Source organism: Arachis ipaensis, chromosome B03, assembly GCF_000816755.2.
Source record: "Arachis ipaensis cultivar K30076 chromosome B03, Araip1.1, whole genome shotgun sequence".
Lineage (NCBI taxonomy): Eukaryota > Viridiplantae > Streptophyta > Magnoliopsida > Fabales > Fabaceae > Arachis > Arachis ipaensis.
Genome location: NC_029787.2, coordinates 126,702,913 through 126,715,532, shown reverse-complemented (window position 1 = coordinate 126,715,532; position 12,620 = coordinate 126,702,913). Strand labels below are relative to the sequence as shown.

Below are 12,620 nucleotides of genomic sequence, written 5' to 3'. Positions count from 1 at the left end.
TGGTGTTGTCCAACGGCAGGCCGGCAGAAATGGTGGAGGCGCGGAGCAGAAGAACGAAGAGGAAGGGAAAAGGAGATCAAAAGGCGCTGCTGAGGGTTCAGAGGATTGGAGGCAAAGGGGTAAGAAGAGAGTTAGGGTTATGTTGTTGCTGCGGCTGTTAGGTCATTTGGGCTTGGGGGTAGCCCGGTAGGTTTAATTTAGGATTTTTTATAAAACCGGTTCGGTTCGGTTCGGTTAGGGTTTTTCTTATCAAAACCGAAAACCGAATCGAACCGCAGAAAAACTGCAAAATCTCATTTTTTTCGGTTTTTTCGATTTTCGGTTTATTTGATTATCGGTTTTTTTGGTTCGATTGGTCGGTTTTGTTCGAATTGGATCGGTTTTGAACACCCCTATTTAAAAGTGAATATGTATATAACAGCATAACGCATCCCAACTGTAACAATCATAGGCTTCTCCATTTTTACATACATAGAGATGGTAAACAATAAGGAAATATTTTTCCCCCAAATTTTACCGAATATATATCTTTCATGTCCTGTAAGTGAAAATGTGAAATGATGTGAAACAAAAATAGAAAGCTTAAACACAGTGCATCTCATAAATGCAACTTAATATGCCATTGGTAATAATATGATGTTCCGCCTAATCTGATTCTATTTGAACCCAAATAGACATAAAAAAAATAATTCTATACCACTTTGAATTGATTCGATATATATATATATATTTTTTGTGGTATTGAAACGATTTGATTTATCTTAAATAAAATTCAGCTTTCTTGGAGCATAAAATAGTGCTGGTGATATACATGTACTGACCTGGAATCAGTTTTTGAAGATTTTGCCAGTACCTCCAAGCAGACAAGAAAACAAAAATAACCGCACTTAAAAACTAGTAAGACACAGAAATAAACAAATAAATCACAGCCATGCAATGGGAGATAGACCCAAAATCTCTAAAAAAGCTTCTTTCCAGAATGAAGAGCCCATATAATGAAAAAAACATAGTAACAAACTTGGGATGGTTGTGTCCAAAAAATAAAAAATTAATGGTTAGTTTATTAATCCGTTTAAACAAGTGTTAGGGTTTAAATTTGCCTTGTGCGTGAAGCAACTCATTGACCTTAAATGGAACTTCGATCGGCAATGAAAACTAACATGAAATTACTCTAGGCAAGCCAATAGTCTCGGGGTAGAAATAAAATTAAACTAGATAGGGTCATTAGGGTTCTTTATGTGTAGAATATCGGTGCTCTCCTCATTGGCTGATACTTTAATGTGGTGACATGTTTCTTCTACAAATCTTCGCTTCTCTACGCTTTGCAGAAAGAGGCAAAAATATGAAGCTTAATTTAGCTAAAGAGAACAGCATTTCATCACACATCAATTCAAATAACAAGAAAATTATTTTCCAACATGATTATACACAGATGCAACATCAGAATCTGCTGTTTCTATCAAGAAAATGAGGTAAAGTACACATTATGAATCCCATGGACAAATTCTACAAAGAATGATGCTAAAATATTCTCCTACTGTAATGCAGCAGGGCTCATATCACTGATGATGGAGGGAAGATCAAGTTTGGAGATAAATCACATTTACAAGATGGAACTTGGATAAATTTTAATCACAAAATGGTAGACAATACTTTAATCCTAATCATTTAATAGTTTCAACGAAACAAATAAGGAAGGTGCAAATGAGTGGATTTTATTTCAAAATTTAATCCAAACTATTTATTTAGTTCTAATGGCTAATTTATATTCTCTTATTTCTCATATAAAGATAGTTTGCTATACTCACCTTATAGAAAGTAGGCAAGGAATTGTACATAAAATGAAGTTTTGGCATGTAAAAATAAATATATGAACCAAGAAGAAATGAAATATTCAACCTTAACTTCTATTTCAAAAAATAGCATCTACTCAATTAGAGTTATCACTTATCAATATCAAATTACAACGGGTGTAATGTTAATTGAATATAGCCATTATTCCATTCCGACATACCACTTATCCACAACGGAATGAGATATGAACTACATTTACATTGAGATCAAATGATGAATGGATGGTATATTGCCCGGAGTACAATTACAACTATATTAAAGAAACATTTCTATGAAATTCTTATAAATCTAAATTGGGTTCATCAAAACTTTTAAGGTTATCAAGATATAACAATGGTTGATGGGCAAATGAGCCAACACCAACGTGTGAATTCAAATTTGCTGAAGGTTGCTCCTCAAGTGGCTTTTCTCTTCTGCAGTCGTTGTAGCTTCTGCCACTTGAGGTAGATCTGGTATGACAATCCAGTGAATACCATACAAACACAACTCCATTGTTTTGTTGAAAGCAGATTTATACTCAACACAGAAGATACCACAATGCTAACGAATTTGCGAGTGGTAGTAATGGTGGTGTTAGCCAAAGAGCCAAATCGGCTTATTGTCAAAAATATGAAGTTTTGGCCCACAGCACCACAACAGCAGAAGAGAAGAATATCCCATGCTGCCTCTGGATGCTGTTTGCAAAAGCGAACAGCTTCAAATCCACTTCCACTGGGCCAGCCAAACATGTAAATCATATTGTATATGGTTCCCCATAAATTCATTCCCAACATAATATTCCAAGCACTTGTTTTAGGGTACCTGAGTAACAAAAACCAGTAATTGCATTAAATTAATAACACTTGCTATAGTCTTAAATATGAATCATCTCCCATTCTAAAATCTAAACATTGCTGAAAGGTCAACATTCAAACACCCGAAAAATAGAACTAAAAAATTTTTACATTTAGTGTCATTATGCTCATCATAATTTTACTTATACACATCATTATCTTGGAATAATAGGAAAAAGTCAGAGTCAGTGAATCAAGAAGGGGAAAAAATTATGTCAAGGAAGTACAAGAATCCAAAAATTTTGCAGTTTACAAGCAATCAGATAGATCGAAGGACAAGGTTTGCTTATTTTACCTTGCTTTTAAGGAATCCTGAGTTGCATTTGTAAATCCATCAAATGTAAGGTTCAGGAAACATAGTCCATATCCAAGGGGAGCATTTGGATGTGCTAGCTTGCTCATAGTCTTTGAGCTAGTCTGCCAATAAGCATAAGCAAAGATGAGAAATTTGAAAGCTAAGCTGCATTCTCAATCCACGTGAATTTTTTATAGGCAACATGGGAAAGTGTATCCATATAGTAAATATTTTCTGTATTATTCTGATAAGTTCCTAACCTTTAAAAGCGCAAATGTTGATACCCCTCCAGCAACAAGGAATGTACAGACGTATTCTGGAAAAGTGTATCTTATACCATACACTATAGTACCCATCAACATAACTGTATCATGGTAAAATGAGTACTTGTTATGAAATATAAAATAACTACTAAAATGTAAATAACTAGAGGATGCATGGCAGAACGCTTTTATATAAAAAATGACCATAGGCTTCAGGCTTCTCCATTTTTACATACTTAGAGGTGGTAAGCGGTAAGGAAACAATGTTTTTTTTTTTTTTCCCAAACTTCACCAAATAGATATCTTTAATCTCCTATAAGTATATGAAAGGATGTGAAACACAAATAGAAATGATTAAACACAATGCATTACTACTCATAAATGCAAGGTTACTACGCGATGGGTAATAACATGGTGTTCCACCTAATGTGATTCTATTTGAACCCAATTAGACATAAAAAGGCTATACCACTTTGAATTGATTTGAATTATCCTAAATAAATTCAGTTTTTCTGGAGCATGAAATAGTGACAGTGATATACATATGCTGATCTAGAATCATTTTTTAGGATTTTGCCAATACCTGCAAGCAGACAACAAAGCAAATACACCACCATTAAAAACCAGTATACTGAAGACACAGAAATATATCACATCCCTGCAATGGAGATAGGTCCAAAATCTCTAAAAAGGCCTCTTTTCAAAAAAAAAAAAAAACAGTTTGAAGAGCTCATACAATGAAGAAAAGTAACATGCCTGAGTCGGGTAACTAATATACTTGAGTGCTTCAATTCCCATCGCTGGACCAATAGTGTTGGTAATTTCACAACTCCAATAAGACCACCAAGGTGCACCACCACTACTCCCACTTGGCCATATCTTAATCACTGTATTATTATTATTTTGCAATATCAAATTAACGTAAGCAACCACACTAAAACGCGCATAAACACAAAATAGAACAAACAGAATTTCTTTCGTTCTACACTGTAACTTGCAGAAATGAAAGAACCAAATAAAGAAGTAAAACAGGGGCTCACTTATGTAAGACCATATCAAACAAACCACATTCTGCACCAAGTTCAGAAATGCAAGGTGCTCAAACCTCTCGCCATTTGGACCGAACCGCTTTGTGGATCTGACTCATTTTAAATGTTAGAGAATCATTAGCATTAATTAGGATCAATTAGTATCGTCTATATTTATATAGTATACCATGTTAATATACAAGAGACTGAGAGAGTGATCTGAAAAGTGTATTATTGAGTTATGTTCAAAAGTACAATATACAAGAGGTATTTATAGGTGCTAAATGAATCAGAGTAATAAAGGCATAGAATCCTATAATTAATATACAGATATACTATATAAATATAGACGATACTAATTGATCCTAATTAATGCTAATGATTCTCTAACATCCCCCCTCAAACTCAAGTGGGAGCTAAGGATACCAACTTGAGTTTGGATAACAAAGTCCGGAAACGAGTCGGGTGATGAGCTTTCGTGAAGATATCAGCAGTCTGATCTAGTGTTCCAACAGCAATGAGACGAATAGCATCAATAAGGATACGTTGCCGAACAAAGTGACAATCAAGCTCAATGTGTTTGGTGCGTTCATGAAAGACATCATTATGGGCGATCTGAATAGCACTGCGATTATCACAAAAAACATCAGTAGGGGACGACTGAGGAGCACCCAAATCTTCGAGAAGCCAACGAACCGAGACAACTTCAGCAATGGTGTCAGCGAGGGCACGGTACTCAGCTTCTGTGCTTGAGCGAGCAGTGAACGTTTGCTTCTTAGCACGCCAAGAAATGAGAGCGTCGCCAAGAAACAAACAGTAACCAGTAGTAGAACGACGATCAGTGGGATCACCAGCCCAATCAGCATCGGAGTAAGCCTGAAGAGACAAAGAGGAATGGGCAGAAAAATAAAGACCATGAAAGAGAGTGCCTTTGATGTAGCGAAGAATGCGCAGAACTGCCGCATAGTGAGTAGTACGAGGAGCTGACAAGAACTGGCTAAGTACATGAACCGGATAGGCGATGTCTGGACGGGTGACAGTCAAGTAGACCAGACCGCCAACTAACTGTTGATAGAGAGTCGGATTATCCAAAACAGTGCCATCCATAGGGGTAAATCGAACATTAGGCTCAAGAGGAGTAGACTCAGTGCGACTATCTGTAATCCCAGCATTACCAAGAACAGAAGAAGGGAGTCTATTGATAACATGAACAGCAGTAAGAACAACTTCACCCCAAGTACGCTCAGGACACGAAGAAGAAAAGAGTATTGCACGGACGGAGTCAAGAATGTGACGGTGTTTGCGTTCAGCTCTACCATTTTGTTGAGACGTACCAGGACAAGAAAATTCAGACAGAGTACCTTGTTCTGCAAGAAAGGCTAAGAGTTTGGAATCACGGTATTCCATAGCATTATCACGTCTGAAAATCTTAATGACCTTGGAAAACTGAGTTTTAATCATAGTAGCAAAGTTGATATAGATCTGAGGTAACTCATGGCGATTAGTCATCAGATAAACCCAAGTAAAATGGGAATAATCATCAATGAAAATGACAAAGTATCGAGCTCCGCCCATAGAGGCAGTGGGAGCGGGGCCCCAAACATCAGAGTGAATGAGATCAAAAGGAGAGCAAGAAAGGGATGAATTATTGTGAAAAGATAAAGCAGGTTGTTTGGCAGTTTGGCAAGAAATGCAGTCAAAAGGTTCATTCGGAACCTGACCTAAAACACCCTGAGATACAAGAGGACGCAGTTTTCCTAAGGAGGTGTGGGCAAGACGTTGATGCCATAAGTGGAGAGTAGAGGGAGAAGAAGCAGCACAGAGATTTGGTACAGGAGAAATATGAAGACTTTCGAGTTCAACGGGTCGGGTCGGGTCGGTCTCGCGGGTCGGGTGTGGTTCGTCTCTCTTCTGGCTCCCACGTGGGCTTTGATGAGCCGTTGATCTGGAGCGCTGATCCAACGGCAACGGATGCTTCTGGAAGAGAACGCCTGCAACCGGACAGCCAACTTCAGGCGGCGCGTGGCGGCGCGTCCAGTGGAGTTTGGCGGTGATTCCGGTGGCGTTGAAAACTTTGCAACGAGTGGAAGGCGACGGTAGCGGCGGTGACGAACCGAAACGGCAGGAAGAGGTTGAAAACTGAGCACAAAGTACTGCTCGGAGACAACTGGACGGCGAACTTCAGACGGAGCGTGGCGGCGCGTGCGGTGGTTTCTGGTGACGAGGCTGGACTCGTTGAACTCGTAACGACGAGACGAAGGCGGGGGTAAGGGCGGTGACGAACCAAAGCGTCTGAAAAGGGAGCAAAAGAGAGACCAAAGAACACTGACGGAAGAGGAAAAACAAAGGACTATAAACTAATATTCATGGAAAAAAAATGACCTAAGCTCTGATACCATGTTAGAAACAAGAGACTGAGAGAGTGATCTGAAAAGTGTATTATTGAGTTATGTTCAAAAGTACAATATACAAGAGGTATTTATAGGTGCTAAATGAATCAGAGTAATAAAGGCATAGAATCCTATAATTAATATACAGATATACTATATAAATATAGACGATACTAATTGATCCTAATTAATGCTAATGATTCTCTAACATTAAAAAAGAAAAATGAATTCAGAAACGAATATTTAAAAATTCATAACAGAAATGATCGAATCAGCGTGTCTTACAGAGTTTCTTGAAGAACGCCTTGGTAGATGTAGGCAGACCAGATACCGGCGACACAGAACGCCAGAATCAGGACGCGGCGGAGGCCGGATCCGTGAGCCTCCATGAATGAAATGACGACGTTTGGAGGTTTATGTACTTTATGATGATGAATGAATGCCACGATATGTGTGTGCTTCGGGAGAAAGACGGGAATATAGGAGGGTGGGATCGGTGCGCGCCAATTTACGTCGAAATTTCATGTGGACGTTTCTTAGTGGTTTCATATACTCCGTGGCTCTGCTCATTGGCTGATGCTTTAAAGTAGTGACATGTTTCTTCTACAAATCTTCACTTTCATAGAGCCAGACCTTTATAAAATTTTAGATTATTAATATTTTTTTTTAAATTTAACTATTTAATTTTTTACACTAAAATATTAATCTTTTAATATTTTTTATGAAAAATAATAATATCATTAATTCTTGATATTATCAATATTTTTTTGAGTTATTTATTTTAGAAGATCTATAGAAAAGTAAAAGTAATTTTATATTTGGATATCTCATTTGGGCTAAACGTCGGTCTGAAATTTTCTCAAAAAAAAATCTCATCGTAAGTATAGTTCCAAATAAACAAATGATCCGTATCAGAGTTTAATTTGTTGTCACAAATTCAAATCAATAAAAATTGAAAGTTTTAAATTTTGGTCGTCTCTTAAAGAAATTGCGCTGAGATATGCATATCATTGGTTATAAAAAAAAAGGTTTTAAAGCAATTGACAAGAAATTAATTACAAGAAAGTAAATAGCAAACAAAGAAATTTAAGTGCTAAAAGACATCTTGATAAGGATTGAGAGTCAAGGTTTCCTATCCAAGTCATTGACCACAAACATGGCAATTAAGAAGAGTTAATCCTACTTCGTCATCCCCAAACATTGGGAGAAAGTGAAAGATGCATACTTTGATCTTAATTCATAAGTTTTAGTCAACTCACTAATTAGACTTAATAAAAGACTAACGTCAGTGGAAACAAAACCAACTAACAATCCTAAATTACTAATCAATATTAGACATCAGTGACTTAAGGTCCCTTAAGTCCTTACTTCTAAGTCAAGAATGCAAAAATCTACTTTAAAACTAAGAAAGATATTTTAACAAACACTTGAAATATATTAAAAAAAAAGCATGGTAAATTGTATGAATAATAAAAAAACAATAATAACAACACAATTAAGCAATAATAAACATGAAAACATTAAATTATATAAAAAAAAAATATAATTCGCACAAGTTTTCATAAACTAAAATTAACAAAAATAAAGAAACTAACAAGTAAAATTAGGCAAATTAAGATTCTAGAACGTAAAAATATAAATAAAATTATACTAAAATAAGAATTAAAATCTAAATCTAAGAAGCAGCTAAACTAAAAACTTTAAAATCATAGAGAGCTTCTCTATTTAGGAATTAGCCTAAAACATTATACTAAAACTACTACTACTTACTTCCTACACTATTTGGTTGATCTTTTTTGCATTTTTGTCTCAAATATTTTAGAAATGAGTTGAATTTAGCTAAAAGTAGGCCTGAAATCGCGAGCCACGTATTTACTTAAGTAAATCACGTGCTGCTACTCGTGCGTACGCACAACTGAGCAGATTTCTAAAACTTCATTTTTTATGATTCTTCCGCTTTTGCATATTTTTTTTCTATTTTTTAAGTCATTCTTAGTTTATAAATCTTAAATCACTTAAACAAACATATCAAAGTATCGAATGAGATAAAAGTGAATTAAATTAGCAATTTTAAAATATAAAAATTATTTTTTTCACAAGTAAGCACAATTAAAAAAAAATCACAAAAACATGCAATTTTAATAATAAATGCAAGATAAGTTGATAAATTCTACTATTTTCAACCTAAAATTCATCATAAAATAGGAGTTTATCATAAGTACATCTTCTTTTCCAATTTCAGTTTGTAATAAGAGTTGTGCTGTTTCTTGTCTGAAATTTTTTGAGGTTATCACCTCTACCCCTTTTTCTTAGCCTTTTCATCTTTTCTCTTCTTCCAACTTTTTTAAAGAGCTTGTTTAGATGAGCTTTTAAGAAAAAATCTTTTTTTGAGTTATATTTTTTTAAAAGATCTTATAAAAAAATAAAAATAATTTTATGTTTGGATATCTCATACAAAAAGATCTTTTTATCTATCAATTATGTTTGGATATAACAATATAAAAATATTTTTTTGTTTATTTATTACATGAAAAATATCTTTTTTATAAGAAAAAAAGATCTTTTAAATAAAGATGTAAATTACAGCTTCTCAAAAAATATGTTTTTTTTTCTAGTGCTTTTACTTTTACTACTAGAAATTTGCCAAACACGTTAAAAAATAAAAAAAGATATTTTTCATTGAAAAAAGATTTTTTTTTATCAAAATAATGGCGCCCAAACAAGTACAAAATTCTGAATCTGATGTCAATTATTTAATTGAGTTAATAGTTAAAATTGTTTCTAAAAGATATTTCGATCTTCATTTTCGTTCCTAAAAGATAAAATTAATCGAATTCGTCTCCAAAAGATAATCAACATGGTCAGGTTCGTCCTTTCGTCATCTCCTTCACTGGCAAACATTTGTTGATGTGTCCCTTTAACTACCAGCGTGACAGACACCAAGTAACACTCTCTTATCGCTGACAAAATAAGTTTTTTAAAACAATTCAAATTAGTTCTTAAATAGATGAACCCTAATCCCAAATGTAGGAGGTTCACTGGGCCAGCGTGGAGGTCCCGGCAACTTCTCTTAACGTTATCACCTCCCAATTCACGCTGGCTCCACCGGTGCTTGATGGGCCCACGCTAGAAGGAACGGCGGCAAGGACCCGATCTGAACTTCCATCCACCTCTCTATCCTCTTTGTGTACCCTTCTGTCCTCCACCTCACCAGATCCATCATCATCATTATCACCCCGTGTTGAAGTAGCAGGGCCTGCGCCCCCCAAATGTCCCTACGAAGCAGTGGTCCGACCAGAACGCCGCCATGAAATACTTGCTGAAATTGGCGTGGCAATACTCGAGTGCTCAGATGGTCCTGGAGCCCAGGCGGGTGCTCCAAAGCTTGGATATGTCGTCGATGACAACTAAATCGGAATCAAGGTAGATGACTTTGTTGACGCAAGTTTCGAGAAGGTCAGCGAGGTAATTTCTGGCAGGTTGAGATCAGGTTGCGATCGATATTGGGATCGAAGTAGTACACTTTGAAGTTCAACTTTGATGCATCATGTAATTAATCAATAATCATGTATGAGAAATGTGCAATAAGAACTCTAATCCTCTTCAACACTCATCTCCGGTAAACCTTGGTGCCTGAGAGAATCAATGCTGAGAAAACGTTTCAACCCAATCAGAATCCATTAATTAAAACAAAAAAGTGCAAAAGGTAAATCAAAATGGTAAGCAAGAACCAAATTAAATATAGCCAACCTGCATTCCTGAGGAATTCTCCAGGAGATAACTAACAATCTCTTCAACTAAGGAGGCAAGGTCAAATAGTATTTCCAATCCTGAAGCATAATTTTAAGATCGTGAAGCTTACTATCCATGCCATAGCAACAATTTGCATGCATTGTACAAACTTGATTTAAATCTTTGCTTGGTTCACAAAAGCCAACAAAATTTATTGTATCCAAGAACCTTATTTTCAGTCCTATATCAGTAATGAAAGGGTCTACCTTGATAAAATTGAGCAAATTTTGATCATGATATCCCGGATAGACTTCTTGCGAAGAGTACCAGAATTTGTAAAACTCTATTGATCTATTATTGGACTTTACAAAGTTAAACTCTCTATTGGGTCTATTCTCTAAATCATATGAGCTACCAGTAAAATGATCGCAAGCTATCTGAAAATCTGCATGGTAAAACCGAGAAAATGGGTCCCTAAATCACATGATATCGGCATTCTGGAAGAGGAATAAAATCACATCAATCTTATTTAGACATCTTAAAAATGTATCTTGCTTCTTATATAGAATATTTTAATTCTACTTTTTCTTTTAAATTTTTTCTCCACCATGTAAAAGAAACTCAGTGTGTATAATGGAAGAATCAACAATCAAATGCATGGCTAAAAATTTGGCTGTAGTTGATCAAGTTATAAATAAGCTGCGATTACAATTTGTTGGATTTAAAGGAAAATTTCATACTCTGAAATAGTGAAATGTTTTTCCAAGATAATAACAGTTAGAGATAATTCCAAAGATTACATCATGTGAAATAGAAAGAGAATAGCCATTGAAATATTTACTGTGAATACAAAATTGTACCCCATCTCAAGAACAGAACGTAGGAAATTATCCCATTAACGACGAGAAGGTGGATTGAACGAGAAGGTTGTTCTCAGAGCAGAGGGAGTGCTGGAGGATGAAGTGGACGACAGCAATGGAGTCACGGAGGTACTCAAGGTTGAGGGTTAAGGGAACATGGACAAGGGAAGGGTCGCAGACGGTGGTTAGGGTGCGGTTGTTGGGACGGCATTGCTCGGCATTGCGGAATGGAGAGGCCTTGCGGAAGGAGAAGCGGTTCTGTGGGTCTGGCTGGCGGATGTAACCGTCGAGATGCGGCGAAGATCGGATTGCCTCCGCTGGGTGGAAGAATTCGGGATTAGAGTTCATCTAAGTAGGGACTGATTTGAATTATTTTAAAAAACTTATCTTGTCAGCAATAAGAAGGTGCTACTTGGCGTCTGCCACGCTGGCAGTTAATGGGACACATCAGCGAACATTTGCCATTTCAGCGAAGAGGATGATGGAAGGACGAACGTGACTATGTTAGTTGTTTTTTGGGAACGAATTCGATTAATTTTATAGAGGCAAAAATTGAGATCGAAATATCTTTCAAAGACAATTTTAGCTATTAACTCTTATTTAATTGTATTTTATGGTGGGGACATGACAAACTGATACGGTTTTCTTCCTCATCGAACATGGAATAGCTCAAGCGACTTTAAACTAAGAATATGCATATTAATTTAGAACACCTCAACCCTTGGAATGAGGTCAGTGGGATCCAATAAACTACTCCATGTCTTGCTTGACTGAACGGTATGATTTATGAACCATTCACTCGGCCGGGTATATCATCATTGGGGTATTCATTATGTATTTGTATTTCTTTTCAAGTTACTTTGCTACAATTTTCTTGGTACACCAGAGCTAGCATAGCCTTTCTGCCTCCGTGCATTATTTTATTTTTAGAAGCAATTCTTTAAGGTCAACCATAGGTATCCCAAATTATTTTATTGTGATCGCCTGATCGAGATTGGCTGGTTAAGGTTTTGCTTACTTTTTTTTTTATTAAATAAAAAGCAACCATTCAACTATACATATCCCAATTTCTCAAAATTTTTGGTGTTATTTAAATTATTTTTTTTTAACAATTTTAACTTTAGAATTTAAGGTCAAAGGAATCTAGAGTTTGGTTTGTCTGTAAACTTTTTTTTTTCTATATAAGTTTGATTTTTTAGTATGCTTTTTTTAAATACGAGTTTCATAAATAGATTCCTAGTTTGTGTTTATTAAAAAATTTGCTAATAAAAAACAAAACGAACTAAATCCATGAGAAATTTTCAATTTGAATATAATTGATTATTTTGCATTAATAAAAATTGAATTTCAAACAGTATTTTTCAA

General features: G+C 35.6%; 1 long non-coding RNA gene and 1 pseudogene across 1 annotated transcript; both read right to left on the bottom strand.

Annotated features, from left to right (window-relative positions):
- On the bottom strand, positions 1,916–7,067 carry LOC107634788 (annotated as a pseudogene).
- On the bottom strand, positions 9,545–11,586 carry LOC110270408. The gene is made up of 2 exons (XR_002359905.1): positions 11,256–11,586; positions 9,545–10,493 (listed from the first exon to the last, which is right to left on the bottom strand). It is a non-coding gene; the product is annotated as an uncharacterized LOC110270408 (long non-coding RNA).